Raw genomic sequence first — 19,592 nt, forward strand, 5'->3', positions numbered from 1 at the left:
ACAGACAGCTTGATTAAATGGTCACAGCAAAAATTAAGACATCGATTTTTTTTAGCTAACTGTAAACTGCCGTTGCTAACTGTTGTTGCCCATTGTTAGTTGCCCTGAAAAGTTGCCCTGTGTCTCACCTAGTTGCCCGTTGCCAGCAACATTGCTCGGCAACATTGCCCAAAAAGTTGCCCCGTGTATCACCACCATTAGGGTTCACCCTGGACAGGTCGCCAATCTATCACAGGGCTAACACAGCCATTCACACTCACACCTACGGTATGGACACATTAGAGAAGTGAGGTGACCTAATCTGCATGTCTTCAGACTGTGGGAGGAAACTGGAGCACCTGGAGGAAACCAGCAGGCACATGGAGAACATGCACACTCCACACAGAAAGCCTCGGTCGACTGGCAATTTCGAGCCCAGAACCTTCTTGGTGTGAGGCGACAGAACGAACCACTGCACCACTGTGCTGCCCTCAAAATCACGAATAAAAATGAAACTGTTTTAGATCACACTGCTTCTGTCTGAAAAGTGTGGAGGGGTCATTATTTTATGGAGACACTTTTTCTTCTCATTCAGACATCCAGTCCTAAATACAGTCCTAGTGTCCTTACCAAAGATCAGAACTTTAACTCCTTAAACCGCTGCACTCTTTCCAAATTAACAAACAACAGAATTCCCATAGTCCTCCAACAAAACATGTGGGAGCACATCTGTTAGAAATCAATACATCTACAAAACATTATACCATGACTACACCAATACTGTTGTATGTGATTAGTACTAAGGGGAAAATCTCTTCCAACACAAGATAAATGTTAACGTCTAGTAGGTGTGGCAGGACCAATCCATGGATAAGGAAGGAATTCTCACGATTCAAAAGACGCTTATTAGTCATTCGGCATTCAAGCCAGACTTGTCGAGGCAGATTAAAAAAAACATAGTGAAAGATTCTATAGCTTGCACACTACACCGTACAATGCACTGTGTTTAAATTTTTCATTGACTTTTAGTAAAAATAATATTAATCATGCTTGCCTTGATATAACTGTTCAAAGGTCTCTTCATTTTAGTCAGGTCTGGTTATCTACATATTCCACCCATGGACAGAGGTGTAAATCTTTAACTTGTTCATACAGTGGGTATAAAAAGTGTACACACCCCGTTAAAATTTAGAGGTTTTTCTGATGTAAAAAAAATATATATGAGACCACGATAAATAATTTCAAAACTTTTCCTACCTTTAATGTGACCCATAACTGGTAGAATTTAACTGAAAAACAAACAAATCTGTTCGGGGGAAAAACGTTTTAAAAAAAAAAAAAAAACGTACAATAAGCTGGTTGCATAAGTGTGCACACCCTTAAACTAATAGTTTGTTGAAGCACCTTTTGATTTAATTACAGCATTCATTCAGTCTTTTTGGGTTCGCACCTGCCATCAATTAAAATGACTCTGATTAACCCCAAATAAAGTTCAGACATTTACTCAGTTGCATCCTCCAGCAAAAGCCAGGGTTCACAGAGAGCTTACAAAGCACCAAAGGGATCTCATTGTTGAAAGGTATCAGTCAGGAGAAGGGGACAAAAACATTTCCACGGCATTAGATATACCATGGCGCACAGTGAAGACAGTCATCAAGAAGTGGAGAAAATATGGGACAACAGTGACATTACCGAGAACTGGACGTCCCTCCAAAATTGATGAAAAGACAAGACGAAAACTGGTCAGGGAGGCTGCCGAGAGGCCTACAGCAACACTGAAGGAGTGGCAGGAATTTCTGGCAAGTACTGGTTGTGTACTACATGTGACAACAATCTCCCGTATTCTCCATATGGCTGGACTATGAGGTAGGGTCAAAGAAAAACATCCAGGCCCGGCTAAATTTTGCAAAAAAAAAAAAATACATCAACTCTCACTAAAGCATGTGGGAAAATGTGTTATGGTCTGATGAAACCAAGGTTGAACTTTTTGGCCACAATTCCAAAAGGTATGTTTGGCACAAAAACAAAACACTGCACATCACCAAAAGAGCACCATACCCACGGTGAAGCATGGTGGTGGCAGCATCATGTTTTGGGGTTGTTTTTCTTCAGCTGGAACAGGGGCTTTAGTCAAGGTGGAGGGAATTATGAACAGTTCTAAATACCAGTCAATTTTGGCCCAAAACCTTCAGGTGTCTACTAGAAAGCTGAAGATGAAGAGGAATTCCATCTTTCAGCATGACAGTGACCCCAAAAAAAGTTTTGGAATGGCCCAGCCAGAGCCCAGACCTAAATCCAATTGAAAATCTGTGGGGTGACCTGAAGAGGGCTGTGCACAAGAGACGCCCTCGCAGTCTGACAGATTTGGAGCGCTTTTTCAAGGAAGAGTGGGCAAATATTGCCAAGTCTAGATGTGGCAGTCTGATGGACTCCGACCCAAAAAGACTGAATGCTGTAATTAAATCAAAAGGTGCTTCAACAAAGTATTAGTTTAAGGGTGTGCACACTTATGCAACCAGCTTATTGTACGTTTTTTTTTCCCCTGAAAAGATTTATTTGTTTTTCAATTGAATTGTACAGGTTATAGGTCACATTAAAGGTAAGAAAAGTTTTGAAATTATTTATGGTGGTCTCATTTTTTTTACATCAGAAAAACCGATCATTTTAACGGGGTGTGTACACTTTTTATATCCACTGTAAATGCAAAATAACTCATCTCATCTCATTATCTCTAGCCGCTTTATCCTGTCCTACAGGGTCACAGGCAAGCTGGAGCCTATCCCAGCTGACTACGGGCGAAAGGCGGGGTACACCCTGGACAAGTCGCCAGGTCATCACAGGGCTGACACATGGACACAGACAACCATTCACACTCACATTCACACCTACGGTCAATTTAGAGTCACCAGTTAACCTAACCTGCATGTCTTTGGACTGTGGGGGAAACCGGAGCACCCGGAGGAAACCCACGCGGACACGGGGAGAACATGCAAACTCCACACAGAAAGGCCCTTGCCGGCCACGGGGCTCGAACCCGGACCTTCTTGCTGTGAGGCGACAGCGCTAACCACTACACCACCATGCCGCCATGCAAAATAACTATACAATGAAATAAAAATTGTTTCCTTTTCTGAGAACATTTTTTGAGAAGCAACTTTATGATTGCTGCATGAATTCATTTCAATTGTTGCCTTTTAAATTGTTGAATTGATCCAAATCATCAGATCATTACACCCAGACTTGCCCATGTACACTACTTGTCTAATTTCAAAACAGGTATCACATTGATGGGTGATGATTTTGGCATGCATTATGCTAATCCGTAATCAAACTTTCATTAATAATCTAGAATGTGTGTGTGTATTTTGCTAATCACGCCCTGAATCATTTCTACTGAACAGATAAGATACATAAATGTGGGTCATGTCTGTGCGGTTAAACATTCCCACAAACTCTCATCAAATACATATAACACTTTACTACAGTACACTATATGGTCCAAAAGTTTGTGGACACCTTACTATCACACCCATATATGGTTCTTCCTCAAACTCTTGCTGCAAAGTTGAAAGCACAGAATTTTCTAGAATGTCTAACCTGTTCCAGCATGACAATGCCCCGGCTACAAAGCGAGCTTCATGAAGACGTCATGCCAAAATTAGAGTGGAAGAACTTGAGTGGCCAGCACAGATCCCTAATCTCAACCCCACTGAACACTTTTATGATGAACTGGAACACCAACCTACTAGTGCATCTCAAAAAATTAGAATATTGTGAAAAAGTTCAATATTTTCCATCAGTTATTTAAGAAAGTGAAAAGGTTATATATTATAGACTCATTACACATAAACTAAAATGTTTCAAGCATTTTTCTATTTTAATTTTAATCAGTATGGCATACAGTACAAAAACACAAAAAAAACATCTCAAAATATTAGAATATTTAATTTCCAGTTTGAGTAAAACAGTATGAACACAGTGTATCTCTCGGTCTAGTTCAGTACACACAACCACAATCATGGGGAAGACTGCTGACTTGACTGTTGTCCAGAAGATGATCACTGATGCCCTCCACAAGGAGGGTAAGCCACAAAAGGTCATTGCTGAAAAGGGTGGCTGGAAAAGGTGCACAAGCAACAGGGATGGCTGCAGTCTTGAGAGGATTGTCAAGAAAAGTTGATTCAAGAACTTGGGAGAGCTTCACAAGGAGTGGACTGAGGCTGGTGTCAGTGTATCAAGACCCATCACGAACAGACATCTTCAAGAAAGGGGATACAACTGTCACATTCCTAATATCAAGCTACTCCTGAGCCAGACATAATGTCAGAAGTGTCTTATCTGGGCTAAGGGGAGAAAGAAATGGACTGTTGCTCAGTGGTCCAAAGTCCTCTTTTCAGATGAAAGTACATTTTGCATTTAATTTGGAAATCACGGTTCTAGAGTCTGGAGGAAGAGTGGAGAGGCACAGAATCCAAGGTGTTTGAAGCCCAGTGTGAAGTTTCCACAGTCTGTGATGATTTGGGGTGCCATGTCATCTGCTGGTGTTGGTCCACTGTATTTTAGCAAGTCCAAAGTCAACACAGCCATCTACCAGGAGATTTTAGAGCACTTCATGCTTCCATCTGCTGACGAGCTTTTTGGAGATGCTGATTTCCTTTTCCAGCAGGACTTAGCACCTACCCACAGTGCCAAAACTACTGCCAAATGGTTTGCTGACCATGATATTACTGTGTTTGATTGGCCAGCCAACTTGCCTGACCCGAACCCCATAGAGAATCTATGGGTATTGTCAAGAGGAAGACGAAAAACACCCGACCCAAAAATACAGATACGCTGAAGGCCACTATCAAAGCAACCTGGGCTTCAATAACACCTCAGCAGTGCCACAGACTGATCACCTCCATGCCACACCGCATTGATACAGTAATGCATGGTAAAGGAGCCCCAACCAAGTATTGAGTGTATAAATGAATATACTTTTCAGAAGTTGGACATTTCTGTATTGTAAATCCTTTTTTTGATTGATCTTAGGGAATATTCTAATAATTTGAGATACTGGATTTCTGATTTTCATGAGCTATAAGCCATAATCATCAAAATTAAAACAAAAAAGGCTTTAAATATTTCACTTTACATGTAATGAATATAGAATATATGAAAGTTTACCTTTTTGAATTAAATTATGAAAAAAAGGAACTTTTTCATGGTATTCTAATTTTTTTGAGATGCACTAGTATAATCAGCGCCTGACCTCACTAATGCTCTCGTGGCTGAATGATCACAAATCCCCATAGCCACACTCCAAAATCTAGTGGAAAGCCTTCCCAGAAGAGTGGAGGTTATAATAACAGCAAAGAAGGACTAAAACTGGAAAGGGATGTTCAATAACACATATGAATGATGGTCAGAATGATGTCCACAAACTTTTGGATATATAGTGTAAATATTCACAACTAAGCAAATGATGAATTAGGTAATACATGCACCAGTTCTTAGCACATCAGGAAATAGTGAAGCAAATAGGGGAGAGCGGGGAGACTTGGGACAAGTTTTCAGATTGTATGAAATTCTTTGCAGGTAGCATCACATTCATAGCCAGAGATATCCACAAACACCAGCGACTGGCAGCTTTCTCTGCCTACACAGATGGTCCACGCCGGCTACTCAAACCCAGAAAAAGAAAAGAAAAAAAAAAAGCTTGTCTTTCAATGTTCAAGCGATTTATATCATCTCCGCTATCCATAATTTGATGCTAATTCAATTATTCCACCACAAAATTGTCTAGCATGACCGGAAGAAATGCCATATTTGTTGATCGATTCTCGCGCTCTGATTGACTGAGCCGGACCATGTGACCACACCGTCGCATATAGTGGTGCTTGAAAGTTTGTGAACCCTTTAAAATTTTCTATATTTCTGCATAAATATGACCTAAAACATCATCAGATTTTCACACAAGTCCTAATAGTAGATAAAGAGAACCCAGTCAAACAAATGAGACAAAAATATTACACTTGGTCATTTATTTATTGAGGAAAATGATCCAATATTACATATCTGTGAGTGGCAAAAATATGTGAACCTTTGCTTTCAGTATCTGGTATGACCCCCTTGTGCAGCAATAACTGCAACTAAGCGTTTCCGGTAACTGTTGATCAGTCCTGCACACCGACTTGGAGGAATTTTAGCCCGTTCCTCCGTACAGAACAGCTTCAACTCTGGGATGTTGGTGGGTTTCCTCACATGAACTGCTCGTTTCAGGTCCTTCCACAACATTTCAATTGGATTAAAGGAACAGTCCACCGTATTTCCATAATGAAATATGCTCTTATCTGAATTGAGACGAGCTGCTCCGTACCTATCCGAGCTTTGCGCGACCTCCCAGTCAGTCAGACGCAGTCAGACGCGCTGTCACTCCTGTTAGCAATGTAGCTAGGCTCAGCATGGCCAACGGTATTTTTTGGGGCTGTAGTTAGATGCGACCAAACTCTTCCGCGTTTTTCCTGTTTACATAGGTTTATATGACCTATGCTTCGGCAGCGCATTGATATCTGAGCTCCGTATCAATGCGCTGCCGAAGCGCGCAGAAGGTGTTAGTACGCCTGTCATTATAGTGCGGACTTTCCATAGCATAGAAAATCGCTACGTTTCAATTTGTGTAACTGAACTTGTTTCATATCACTGGTCATATAAACCTATGTAAACAGGAAAAACGCGGAAGAGTTTGGTCGCATCTAACTACAGCCCCAAAAAATACCGTTGGCCATGCTGAGCCTAGCTACATTGCTAACAGGAGTGACAGCGCATCTGACTGCGTCTGACTGACTGGGAGGTCGCGCAAAGCTCGGATAGGTACAGAGCAGCTCGTCTCAATTCAGATAAGAGCATATTTCATTATGGAAATACAGTGGACTGTTCCTTTAAGGTCAGGACTTTGACTTGGCCATTCCAAAACATTAACTTTATTCTTCTTTAACCATTCTTTGGTAGAACAACTTGTGTGCTTAGGGTTGTTGTCTTAGTGCATGACCCACTTTCTCTTGAGATTCAGTTCATGGACAGATGTCCTGACATTATCTTTTAGAATTCGCTGATATAATTCAGAATTCATTGTTCCATCAATGATGGCAAGCCATCCTGGCCCAGATGCAGCGAAACAGGCCCAGCGAAAGAGTCCCGTTCGCATTTTCCTCTTTGGATAGTCCTACACATTCTGTAATTTTCCTTTCATTGATACCCAATAAAGTTAAAGTTGAAAAGACCATGATACTACCTCCACCATGTACAGATGGGATAAGGTTCTTATGCTGGAATGCAGTGTTTTTCTCCAAACATAATGCTTCTCATTTCAACCAAAAAGTTCTATTTTGGTCTCATCCGTCCACAAAACATTTTTCCAATAGCCTTCTGGCTTGTCCACGTGATCTTTAGCAAACTGCAGATGAGCAGCAATGTTCTTTTTGGAGAGCAGTGGCTTTCTCCTTGCAACCCTGCCATGCACACCATTGTTGTTCAGTGTTCTCCTGATGGTGGACTCATGAACATTAACATTAGCCAATGTGAGAGAGGCCTTCAGTTGCTTACAAACTTTCAAGCACCACTGTATGTAGTTATGTTACAGAGCCAGGCAGCATACTACAGAGGGCAATTGAGAAAGCCATGCACACACACACACATCTGGAAGGAAATTTCATACATATTTTGCAAGTATTTTACAGGGAAATGGTTAGTAATCTATTAGCTGAGAATGCACCAGAAGCCCCCAGAAGGCATGTAAATTTCCAAATTTTCTGGGGGGCATGCTCCTTGACTCCCCCCAGCATTAGTACACCTTTTGTGTGCCGCAAATTCCAGAGCCACCTACTACTTTTTTTTAGCTGGCTACTTCAGAATTTCTGGAGAAACCTGATAGCGGAGCGCAGCTGCATACTTAAGAGGATATGGTAATGCATCAACCTGATTTGTGATGGCTTTTGCGACCGTACGACATCCGTACGTACATATGACTAATGTGTACCACCACAGGGAACCTAATCGTAAGTGCAAACCAACATCTCAAACACTTGACCACCAGACAATGAAATTTGTATCTTCATTTATAGAAGATGGATGGGTTTTATCCAGCGCTTATTTTTAATTTGCTTTTTAAAAAATAACATGAGATTATTTCCTAACACTGTAGCAGTCCTTCGCATTAAGAACAGCAGCAGAGAGTCTCTGACGGGTGCATATGCATTTTATTTCTCTTAAACACAAGTATAGCATCAAACACCGTATACCAAGTATTGTGAAAACTAAAGAAAACAAAAGAAAAATAATTAACGTAACATGGTTGTAAACAAACGCACAATTTTGCAGAGTAATGTTTACAGGCTTGTTCTGAACATAACACACCTTGACCTCGACCAAGGGTGCAAACCTTTACAAGTTAGCCAAACATGCACCATTATCCTCTGCGCTCAAAGGCTCATGCTAAACCACAGTTCAAACAACGCACTAAACACAACAAAACACAATTAACAGCGCACGCAAACGTTACATTGAGCATGAATGGCATATCAGGATATCAACATGACAGACAGCAAAGCTTTATAACATACCTCGACATAATAAACCTCTGACAGAGGCACATGGTGAATGTAAACACAGCAGCGAGCGTCTGTAGCTTAACAAATACAGGTTCCTGGGTTGATAGCTCCACCCAGAACATGAATAATGAGCGGCAGCTCTGGCCGCCACTTACAAACACATATTACACTCATCGAGAGCAGTGCCTATATAGGGTAAGTCAAAAAGTTCTAAGACAGATGTTATAATTTCAAAAGGAATTCAAAAGAATTCAAAAAAGGAATACAAAGAAGGAATTCTCCAATGGAAACATCACTTGCAGAAGTGTTTAGTCTTAAATGGAGGATATGTAGAGAAATAGCTTTGTTATTTTCATAAAGACTTTTTTCATTTGGCTTAGAACTTTCTGACTTACCCTCATGTAATATATATAAAATTGCATTAGAGAGTATTTACTGTCCCCTCTTACCACAACATTACCGACTAGTGGCCTAGTGGTTGCGTGTCCGCCTCTCGATCGGGAGTTCTATTCACGGTCGGGTCATACCAAAGACCACTATAAAAATGGTACCTACTACCATCTGGCAAGGCACGCTGCAATACAGATGTGCATGAGGAGTTAAACTCTCGTGGTTACCAGAGGACTAGCCCCCCACTGTAACCCTAGCTATGTAATAGGCGAGAGGCCGAGGGCTACGGAAACGGAGATCGGCGCCGCCCGATGCGCCACCATCAGAGTTGGGCCTGGTTAGTACTTGAGTGGGAGACTGCCTAGGAATACCAGGTACTGTAGGTGCGGGAAGGACTTTAACTCTTACCACAACATTAGTTTCTCAGCTTATCACATATACTGGCCTTCAGGCTTCACTTTTTCTCTCATTATTTTTTTTTTTGTGGGGAGACATGGGACATTATGTTGGGAGACTTGGGAAATACACTACGTTCACACTGCAAGGCTTAATGCTCAATTCCAATTTTTTTGTGAAATCCGATTTTTTTGTGAGGTCGTTCACATTAACAAATATATGCGACTTGTATGTGATCCTCAGTATGAACGAAAAGCGACCTAAAAGTGTTCTGCATGCGCATTGCAGGATACGACGACGTCACATGCAGTGAGCATGGCCAGTGTTTACGGAAGTAACCTAAAGTTTCCTGCGTATGACAGTAGCCAGCATGGAGTACCTGGCGATGATGCAGTTGTTGTTGCGACGGAGCCAGAACATGCACAATAGCCTGATGTTAAGGAGGAGGTTGAGAAGGAAGAGGGCAAGGGTTTTGGCTCAGGCGTTCTGCGGGGTAGTGACTGCAACCTCCGTTCAAAGGAACATCAAAGTCATGTTGTTGTAACTTTTTTTGAGAGACCCGCCGCCTACTTCAGCGCAGAATAGTGACGTTTGTGGCTTGTTGATGACGTGTAAGTCGGATGAATGCGACCTGGCGGTTCAGACTGAAGTCGCATATGAAAAGAGCGGATAGGAATCGGAATTAGGACCACGTATCCAAAACGGCCTGGGTCGGATTTGAAAAAAATCGGATCTGTGTCATTCATATTGTCAATAAAAGATCGGATACAGGTCACATATGGGCGAAAAAATCGGATTTGAGTCACTTCAGCCTGCAGTGTGAACGTAGCGATAGTGGGCCGACATGGAACAAAAATAAAAATACCTAGGTCTACATGTTTAATTTTTATTTATCATCAAAACTTGTAGCATATAAACTGTATGAACACACAATGCTGGTACAGCCATAGAAAAATCTGACAAGACAAAACAGCTCCATTCTCAAGAAAGAATGAAATGGGTTTAATCCTCATGCAGGTACACGCCCACATTTTTCACAAAACATTTATATTTGTAAATCACAAGAAAAAAAAACTGGAACATGAACTGTCCCAACTCTCCCCATCTGGATATTTTGGGGGGAAAAAGTCCTTTTTTTTTTTACCCAGAATTTAAGTTTAATTAATAATATCATATATGGTAACTCTAGGCTATATACTTTAATTGCTCACAAATCCTGAATTCACCAGAGTACCTGACACCATAGAATGGAGGTGGACTGAAGTAGAAAATGCAAATTTTGGTTGACTAAAATACTGAACTACCGTGAGTTGGCCTAGTGGTTAGTGAGATCGCGAGTTCTACTCACTGTCGGGTCATACCGTCATAAAAATGGTACCCACCGCTGTCTGGCAAGGCACGCTGCAATACAGATGCGAGCGGGGAGTCAAACTCTCGCGGGTACCAGAGGACTAGTCCCGCACTGTAACCCTAGCTATGTAATAGGCGAGAGGCCAAGGGCTATGGAAACGGAGATCGGCGCTGCCACATAGCGTGGGTAGGATTTTGATTTGAAAATACTGTCCAACTCGGAAGGAAGTCAGTTACTCGAAGGGGCAACTGATATCATCATGGTTGAAATTAATTTATGGGAATACAAACTGTCCCAGGGCGGCACGGTGGTGTAGTGGTTAGCGCTGTCACCTCACAGCAAGAAGGTCCGGGTTCGAGCCCCGTGACCGACAAGGGCCTTTCTGTGTGGAGTTTGCATGTTGTCCGCGTGGGTTTCTTCCGGGTGCTCCGGTTTCCCCCACATGCAGGTTAGGTTAACTGGTGACTCTAAATTGACCGTAGGTGTGAATGAGTGTGAATGGTTGTCTGTGTCTATGTGTCAGCCCTGTGATGACCTGGCGACTTGTCCAGGGTGTACCCCGCCTTTCGCCCGTAGTCAGCTGGGATAGGCTCCAGCTTGCCTGCGACCCTGTAGAACAGGATAAAGCGGCTAGAGATAAGGCCAAACAAAATAATATATGTGTTTCCGGTTACCCGACGGACCCTGTAAAAACACTGCGACCCTTCAACTGTTTATGACCACGATAAACAAACTATTTCTCGCACCCTACCCTACCTGCTTGGCAGCCACCTGGCGAGCCAAACGAGAACCTCTAGGGCATGTCATATAAACCACTCGGTATTTGCCAAAAGACATGAGGCCCGTCAGGAGTAAATTGACAACCAACACGCACCTCCCTCTACCCCGGCCCTTTCAAACCAGCACGGGCACGGCCTGGTAGGACGGTGCCTCGGCCAGTCATTCGCCACCGTGGATGTAAATGACTGCTTGCACATGCGCAGTATATTTCATCGATTCTTCCGGGTGCCTATAAAATGGAGGTTCGCCTCGGAACAAAAAGCGACACAGTGGACAGAAATGTTTGCTTGTCAAATCAGCCTATTGCAATGCAAAAGATATTCACAACAATTAAAAATATTTCCAAATGAAGAACTATAGAGTAACTACAACATTGTTTCCTACAACAAATCACACAGTTCTGACATTCTGGGATCAGTTGCAAACGTTTAACAAGTATTTTGCAAAAAAAGTTTTCAAAGGAAACTTCTTACTTTTTCCTACCTACCCTAGAAAATTTGTTGTAAACCTTTAGGATAAACAATTTTTTTTCCCTACCTACCTACCCTATTTTGAAAACCCAGGAAACAGGAAACACATTATTTTGTTTGGCCTAATGAGATGAGATGAGATGAGACAAACTGTCCCCACTCTCCCTGATATTAACAGTCTCCCAGTCATATATACCCCTTTTCCACCAAATCAGTTCCAGGGCTGGTTCGGAGCCAGTGCTGGTGCTGGTTCACAACTCGTTCAACTTGCGAGCCAGCTGAGAACCAGTTTGCTTTTCCATCGCTCGCGGTGCTAAGCGGAGCCACGTCATTACGTCGCTGTATACGTCAGTTACGTCACTGTATACGTCAGTTACGTCGCTGTATATGGAAGTTATGGCGCTACGTTTACATAAACCTTGGCACGAATATCAAAGCAAAAACAACACGGAAGAAGCAGCAGCAGCAACAACAACAATAATAATAATGGATGACTTCACGTTTGTACAGCTGCTGCTTCTCGCTGCTTAAAAAGGGCGATCTTTCGCGGTCTTGTTATTGTTGTTGGTCTTAACAACTCCGCCCCCCCACTGACGTAAGCAGTTCTTTCCTCTGGCCCAGTAGAGAGTTGGTGCTAGCCTGGAACCGGTTTTTCTGGCCCCAGAGCCAGTTCTTTGTCAGTGGAAACAGAAAACCCGGTTCCAAACTAAGCACTGGCCCCGAACCAGCCCTGGAACTGCTTTGGTGGAAAAGGGGCAATATGAATACTCCTTAACAAAAATAATACATAGTGTATCAGTATAGCCTCTGCTAGTAAGGTGTTGAACAACAAACTGTTACAAAGTGAACAGCACAATACTATCTTAACAAAACATTTTCAACAACTTTATATTTGTAAACCACAAGAAAAAAAACCTGGAACATGAACTATCCCAACTCTTCCCATCTGGATATTTTGGGGAAAAAAATCCTTATTTTTTTTACCCAGAATTTAAGTTTAATATCATATACGGTAATTCTAGGCTATATACTTTAATTGCTCACAAATCCTGAATTCACCAGCGTACCTTACACCATAGAACAGAGGTGGACTGAAGTAGAAAATACAAATTTTGGTTGACTAAAATACTGAACTACCGCGAGTTGACCTAGTGGTTAGCATGTCCGCTTCTCGATCGCGAGTTCTACTCACTGTCGGGTCATACCGTCATAAAAATGGTACCCACCGCTGGTATTTTGATTTGAAAATACTGTCCAACTCGGAAGGAAGTCAGTTACTTGAAGGGGCAACTGATATCATCATGGTTGAAATTAATTTATGGGAATACAAACTGTCCTGGGGCGGCACGGTGGTATAGTGGTTAGCGCTGTCGCCTCACAGCAAGAAGGTCCAGGTTTGAGCCCCGTGACCGACGAGGGCCTTTCTGTGCGGAGTTTGCATGTTGTCCGCGTGGGTTTCTTCTGGGTGCTCCGGTTTCCCCCACATGCAGGTTAGGTTAACTAGTGACTCTAAATTGACCGTAGGTGTGAATGGTTGTCTGTATCTATGTGTCAGCCCTGTGATGACCTGGCGACTTGTCCAGGGTGTACCCCGCCTTTCGCCCGTAGTCAGCTGGGATAGGCTCCAGCTTGCCTGCGACCCTATAGAACAGGATAAAGCAGCTACAGATAATATGAGACAAACTGTCCCCACTCTCCCTGATATTAACAGTCTCCCAGTCACATATGAATACTCCTTAACAAAAATAATAGTGTATCAGTATAGCCTCTGCTAGTAAGGTGTTGTACAACAAACTGTTACAAAGTGAACAGCACAATACTATCTTAACAAAACATTTTCAACAACTTTATATTTGTAAACCACAAGAAAAAAAAAAACTGGAACATGAACTTTCCCAACTCTCCCCATCTGGATATTTTGGGGAAAAAAATCCTTAATTTTTTTTTTTACCCAGAATTTAAGTTTAATTAATAATACCATATATGGTAACTCTAGGCTATATACTTTAATTGCTCACAAATCCTGAATTCACCAGCGTACCTTACACCATAGAACAGAGGTGGACTGAAGTAGAAAATACAAATTTTGGTTGACTAAAATACTGAACTACCGCGAGTTGACCTAGTGGTTAGCATGTCCGCTTCTCGATCGCGAGTTCTACTCACTGTCGGGTCATACCGTCATAAAAATGGTACCCACCGCTGGTATTTTGATTTGAAAATACTGTCCAACTCGGAAGGAAGTCAGTTACTCGAAGGGGCAACTGATATCATCATGGTTGAAATTAATTTATGGGAATACAAACTGTCCTGAGGTGGCACGGTGGTATAGTGGTTAGCGCTGTCGCCTCATAGCAAGAAGGTCCAGGTTCGAGCCCCGTGACCGACGAGGGCCTTTCTGTGCGGAGTTTGCATGTTGTCCGCATGGGTTTCTTCCGGGTGCTCCGGTTTCCCCCACATGCAGGTTAGGTTAACTGGTGACTCTAAATTGACCGTAGGTGTGAATGTGAGTGTGAATGGTTGTCTGTGTCTATGTGTCAGCCCTGTGATGACCTGGCGACTTGTCCAGGCCTTTCGCCCGTAGTCAGCTGGGATAGGCTCCAGCTTGCCTGCGACCAGTGATGGGAATAACGGCGTTAGAAATAAACGGCGTTACTAACGGCGTTACTTTTTTTAGTAACGAGTAATCTAACTAATTCCTTTTTACATCGTTATAACGCCGTTCCCGTTACTTACAATAAAATAATATGCGTTACTTTATTAAAGCTGTTCTCATCTGGCACGCTGCTCGTTCAGCCTTTCTTTACTCTGCTTTTGTGTGGGGCGGGGAGACGTGAGACAACGGCACAGTAAGCCAATCAGAGTAGATTTGGACAACATACGTACTGTAGGTAGGCCACATCTACTGCACTACTGCGCGCTCTTTCAATCGGAAGACACAGCGATGGCGAGCGGTCAGCCCGGCACTGCGCTTTCACACTGGAAATACAGCCATTACTTTTCATTACTTGAAATAAAAGGCAAGAGTGTTTACGTGCAATGCACATTATGTCGAGGAACAAAGCGTTTGTCCTCGTCAGTGGCCAGTAATTAGTAACATAATTTTAATAACTACAAAAATATATTACATTTGATAGATGTCTTATCTCACATTGTCCCACAAAAATATTAATATAGTTTAGATAACATTACTAATTGGTTCTGTTAAGTGTCCATTTCAGTCATTAAACACATTTAACATTCACTTTTATTATGATTACACTAATTGAATTTTATTTTTTTTTGAGGGGGAACAAAATTAACGGAATAATTACTTTCCCTGGTAATTAGTTACTTTTTGGGAAAAGTAACTAGTAACTATAACTAATTACTTTTTGAAAGTAACGTGCCCAACACTGCCTGCGACCCTGTAGAACAGGATAAAGCGGCTAGAGATAATATGAGACAAACTGTCCCCACTCTCCCTGATATTAACAGTCTCCCAGTCACACATGAATACTCCTTAACAAAAATAATACACAGTGTATCAGTATAGCCTCAGCTAGTAAGGTGTTGAACAACAAACTGCTACAAAGTGAACAGCACAATACTATCTTAACTGGCTTATAATAATAATAATAATAATAATAATGTGCACCTGTGTGTGTGTGCTGTTCTGATTTGACATGTGGAAAGTCTAATGTTAGGACAAATATAAATAGTTGGAGTGTCCCCTGTCATTCAGGTGCCCTGTCACTCTCCCAGTGCCATTATTTCCGTCCCAGCAAAACTTCAGCATGCGTAATGCAACAATAACACACACACACACACTAACCACTTTCATTTCACAACACAAAGCTGTACCTGCAAAACGCGTCGCCTTTAACTTCCTCCAGGATCCAAACGATCCAGAGCTGAGCCGAAGGAACCGGGTTCATCAAGGCTACCGGGGCAAAATGTCGGATGTTGTTGGACACAGAGCAGGAAAGTTAGTTTTAGATGGTGTGCAGATTGAATGCAGATCTGTGCTGTGATAGGCGGCAGTGTAGCTCAGTACACACCTCACTTCACTTTCATAACACACACACACACACTGGGTTGCCAGATTGGATCACCTGATTCCAACACTGCTAAGGTCCAAACTGAAACCGTGCCACTTTAATCCTAGTCCAAAAGGGTGGTTAAAACAGTCCAGATGTGTAGGACACGGTCCAGTCTTGCAAAACAACCTTCTACATTATGGATGTAATTTAGAAAATAATACATAGGAAAGAGCGGGGAGACTGGGGACAGTTTAATCTCATCTCGTCTCTAGCCGCTTTATCCTGTTCTACAGGGTCGCAGGCAAGCTGGAGCCTATCCCAGCTGACTACGGGCGAAAGGCGGGGTACACCCTGGACAAGTCGCCAGGTCATCACAGGGCTGACACATAGACACAGACAACCATTCAGGCTCACATTCACACCTACGGTCAATTTAGAGTCACCAGTTAACCTAACCTGCATGTCTTTGGACTGTGGGGGAAACCGGAGCACCCGGAGGAAACCCACGCGGACACGGGGAGAACATGCAAACTCCACACAGAAAGGCCCTCGCCGGCCCCGGGGCTCAAACCCGGACCTTCTTGCTGTGCGGCAACAGCGCTAACCACTACACCACCGTGCCGCCCGGGGACAGTTTAATAATAATAATAATAAGTTACATTTATATAGCGCCTTTCAAGAAGCCCAAGGACGCTTTACAATTATCTCATCTCTAGCCGCTTTATCCTGTTCTACAGGGTCGCAGGCAAGCTGGAGCCTATCCCAGCTGACTACGGGCGAAAAGCGGGGTACACCCTGGACAAGTCGCCAGGTCATCACAGGGCTGACACATAGACACAGACAACCATTCAGGCTCACATTCACACCTACGGTCAATTTAGAGTCACCAGTTAACCTAACCTGCATGTCTTTGGACTGTGGGGAAAACCGGAGCACCCGGAGGAAACCCACGCAGACACGGGGAGAACATGCAAACTCCGCACAGAAAGGCCCTCGCCGGCCACGGGGCTCAAACCCGGACCTTCTTGCTGTGCGGCAACAGCGCTAACCACTACACCACCGTGCCGCCCGGGGACAGTTTAATAATAATAATAATAATAATAATAATAATAAGTTAAATTTATATAGCGCCTTTCAAGAAGCCCAAGGACGCTTTACAATTATCTCATCTCTAGCCACTTTATCCTGTTCTACAGGGTCGCAGGCAAGCTGGAGCCTATCCCAGCTGACTACGGGCGAAAGGCGGGGTACACCCTGGACAAGTCGCCAGGTCATCACAGGGCTGACACATAGACACAGACAACCATTCACACTCACATTCACACCTACGGTCAATTTAGAGTCACCAGTTAACCTAACCTGCATGTCTTTGGACTGTGGGGGAAACCGGAGCACCCGGAGGAAACCCACGCGGACACGGGGAGAACATGCAAACTCCGCACAGAAAGGCCCTCGCCGGCCCTCGAACCCAGGACCTTCTTGCTGTGAGGCGACAGCGCTAACCACTACACCACCGTGCTGCCCCCATTATGCTTTCATGACTTTTTAATTTTTTCAATAAAGCTCAAACTTTAACTGGAACAATAAACAAAAACTATCCAATGCCCCAGTAGGGTGCGTGTGTTGTTATAACCCATTACTCGATCTGCAGTTTTACTCACCCAAATTCAAAGCTTCTGGAGGAAATAAAGTAAAATCTTTATTAATCCAGTAAAACTTGAAATATAAAATAATGTAAAGAAATGAAACCAAAAGAAAACAAGTTGGACATGATAAGGGTGACAGAATCACACTGTGAATGAAAACAAACTGTAAGTGAGTTCGGCACTGTCAAATCAAATCAAATTTGATTTGAAAACAAACTGTAAGTGGGTTCGGCACTGTCGTAAAATTCCTGCGAAATATTTTGCGATAATGTGTTAATGTGAACCATACAAGAGAAAAATATAATGAATCTCCAAATGAAATGATGATTCACTACAGATATTTATTTTATTGAGGTATTTGATCACCATTTCTCTGATTTTGATGAATTCAAAGTCTAATAATCTATAATTAGATATTACCACCTGGTTATGTTTTTACACATACCTGCTGTACTCGGCTTCCCCAGATTTTTGTAAACAATAACATGGCCAGGTCACTGAGGTGACTGACCTAGTTTTGTTGGAACTTTATTGGTGTAATTCGAATAATTACTATCAAAATGGTGATTTTTGACAAATATTAAATTTGTCCCGTCGGATATACAGATACAGATTTGACTTGTCCAGACCAAACATTTGGTTGTCCTGGACAGTCGGACAACTTAAGTCGTTAATGTCAAGCCCTGGGCGTATTGTGCTCAAAACTGTCTGCTTTTTATAAGTGAAAGTTTTGTTGTAAAGGCTCAGTATTCAGCTAGGTGAGCACACACAAAGAGAGCGAGCAGAGTAGTGCTCACATGCTTTCCAAACACAGTGGGTTGTATGTAAACAAAAACTAGGAATTAGATTCTGGGAAGGATGAGCTGGCCCCTTTAAATGCAGCTGTAAACAATTTAAAGTGTTCTTTATAATAAATTAAAACCTGTACTCATTGATGATTTGCTGTCGTATAAGAGGAATAAAACACTTTGGTATGTGCTGTTATTGGAGAATAACCAACATTGTGGTGGTAACAGTAAGTCACATCACACCACACCATCGCTGATTATTGTCCTATCGCAGCATGCCCTGTCATGATTCCTTATCTATTAAACGTGCAAGATTAGTCTTTTTTTATGATTAGGCCTCTAAAGGTTAGGTGGCTTTGACTTTGAGTTTAATTATTGATTAAGCTCCGCCCCCTTGGAACTTCCATGGCTATTGATTATACTCTCTATGAAATGACTGACAGGAGGCGCATCCAAACACAGTCGAGTGTTCCACACCGGAACTCTGTTTTCCAAATGGTTTTTTCCCAACGACTTCATACACTTTTTGCTCAGGCAATGAGCTAATCCTTTGTTGTTGTTGTTGTTGTTTAAATCATGTAATACATATCTTCCAGGTTATTAAAAAAATTGACTATTGCACTTTTAAGAGCTGGTGTGACTTTTCTGTGTTCAACGAAAAAACAAGACAGAAATACTTCCATCCATCCATCCATCTATTATTTGTAGCCACTTATCCTGTTTGACAGGGTCACAGGCAAGCTGGAGTCTATCCCAGCTGACTATGGGCAAGATACACTCTGGATAAGTCGCCAAGTCATCACAGGGCTGACACAGAGATAAACAACCATTCACACCTACGATCAATTTAGAGCCACCCTAAGAGCATGCACGTTTTTGGACTGTGAGTGAAACTGGAGCACCTGGATGAAACCCATGCAGACACAGAGAGAACATGCAAACTCCACACAGAAAGGCCCTTGCCAGTCTCAAACCCAGGACCTTCTTGCTGTGAGGCGACAGTGCTAACCACTACACCACTCAGCAGAAATACTTACAGGAAATAATCTCATCTCATCTCATTATCTGTAGCCGCTTTATCCTGTTCTACAGGGTCGCAGGCAAGCTGGAGCCTATCCCAGCTGACTACGGGCGAAAGGCGGGGTACACCCTGGACAAGTTGCCAGGTCATCACAGGGCTGA

The 19,592-nt window shown here is 42.6% G+C and overlaps 1 protein-coding gene across 11 annotated transcripts in view; it reads right to left on the reverse strand.

Moving 5' to 3' along the window:
• LOC132883748 (nesprin-2) overlaps positions 1-15,970 on the reverse strand; it is a 379,369-nt gene extending 363,399 nt beyond the window's left edge. For 10 of the 11 annotated variants that reach the window (XM_060917719.1, XM_060917720.1, XM_060917721.1 and 7 more), the window contains exon 1: positions 15,798-15,970. The gene's annotated coding sequence lies outside the window, so the exon portion shown is untranslated. The remainder of the gene's footprint in view (positions 1-15,797) is intronic. The other variant, XM_060917723.1, reaches the window with a different exon arrangement.
• Positions 15,971-19,592: the final 3,622 nt, after the last annotated feature.

This window comes from Neoarius graeffei, chromosome 3 (assembly GCF_027579695.1).
Source record: "Neoarius graeffei isolate fNeoGra1 chromosome 3, fNeoGra1.pri, whole genome shotgun sequence".
Classification (NCBI taxonomy): Eukaryota; Metazoa; Chordata; class Actinopteri; order Siluriformes; family Ariidae; genus Neoarius; species Neoarius graeffei.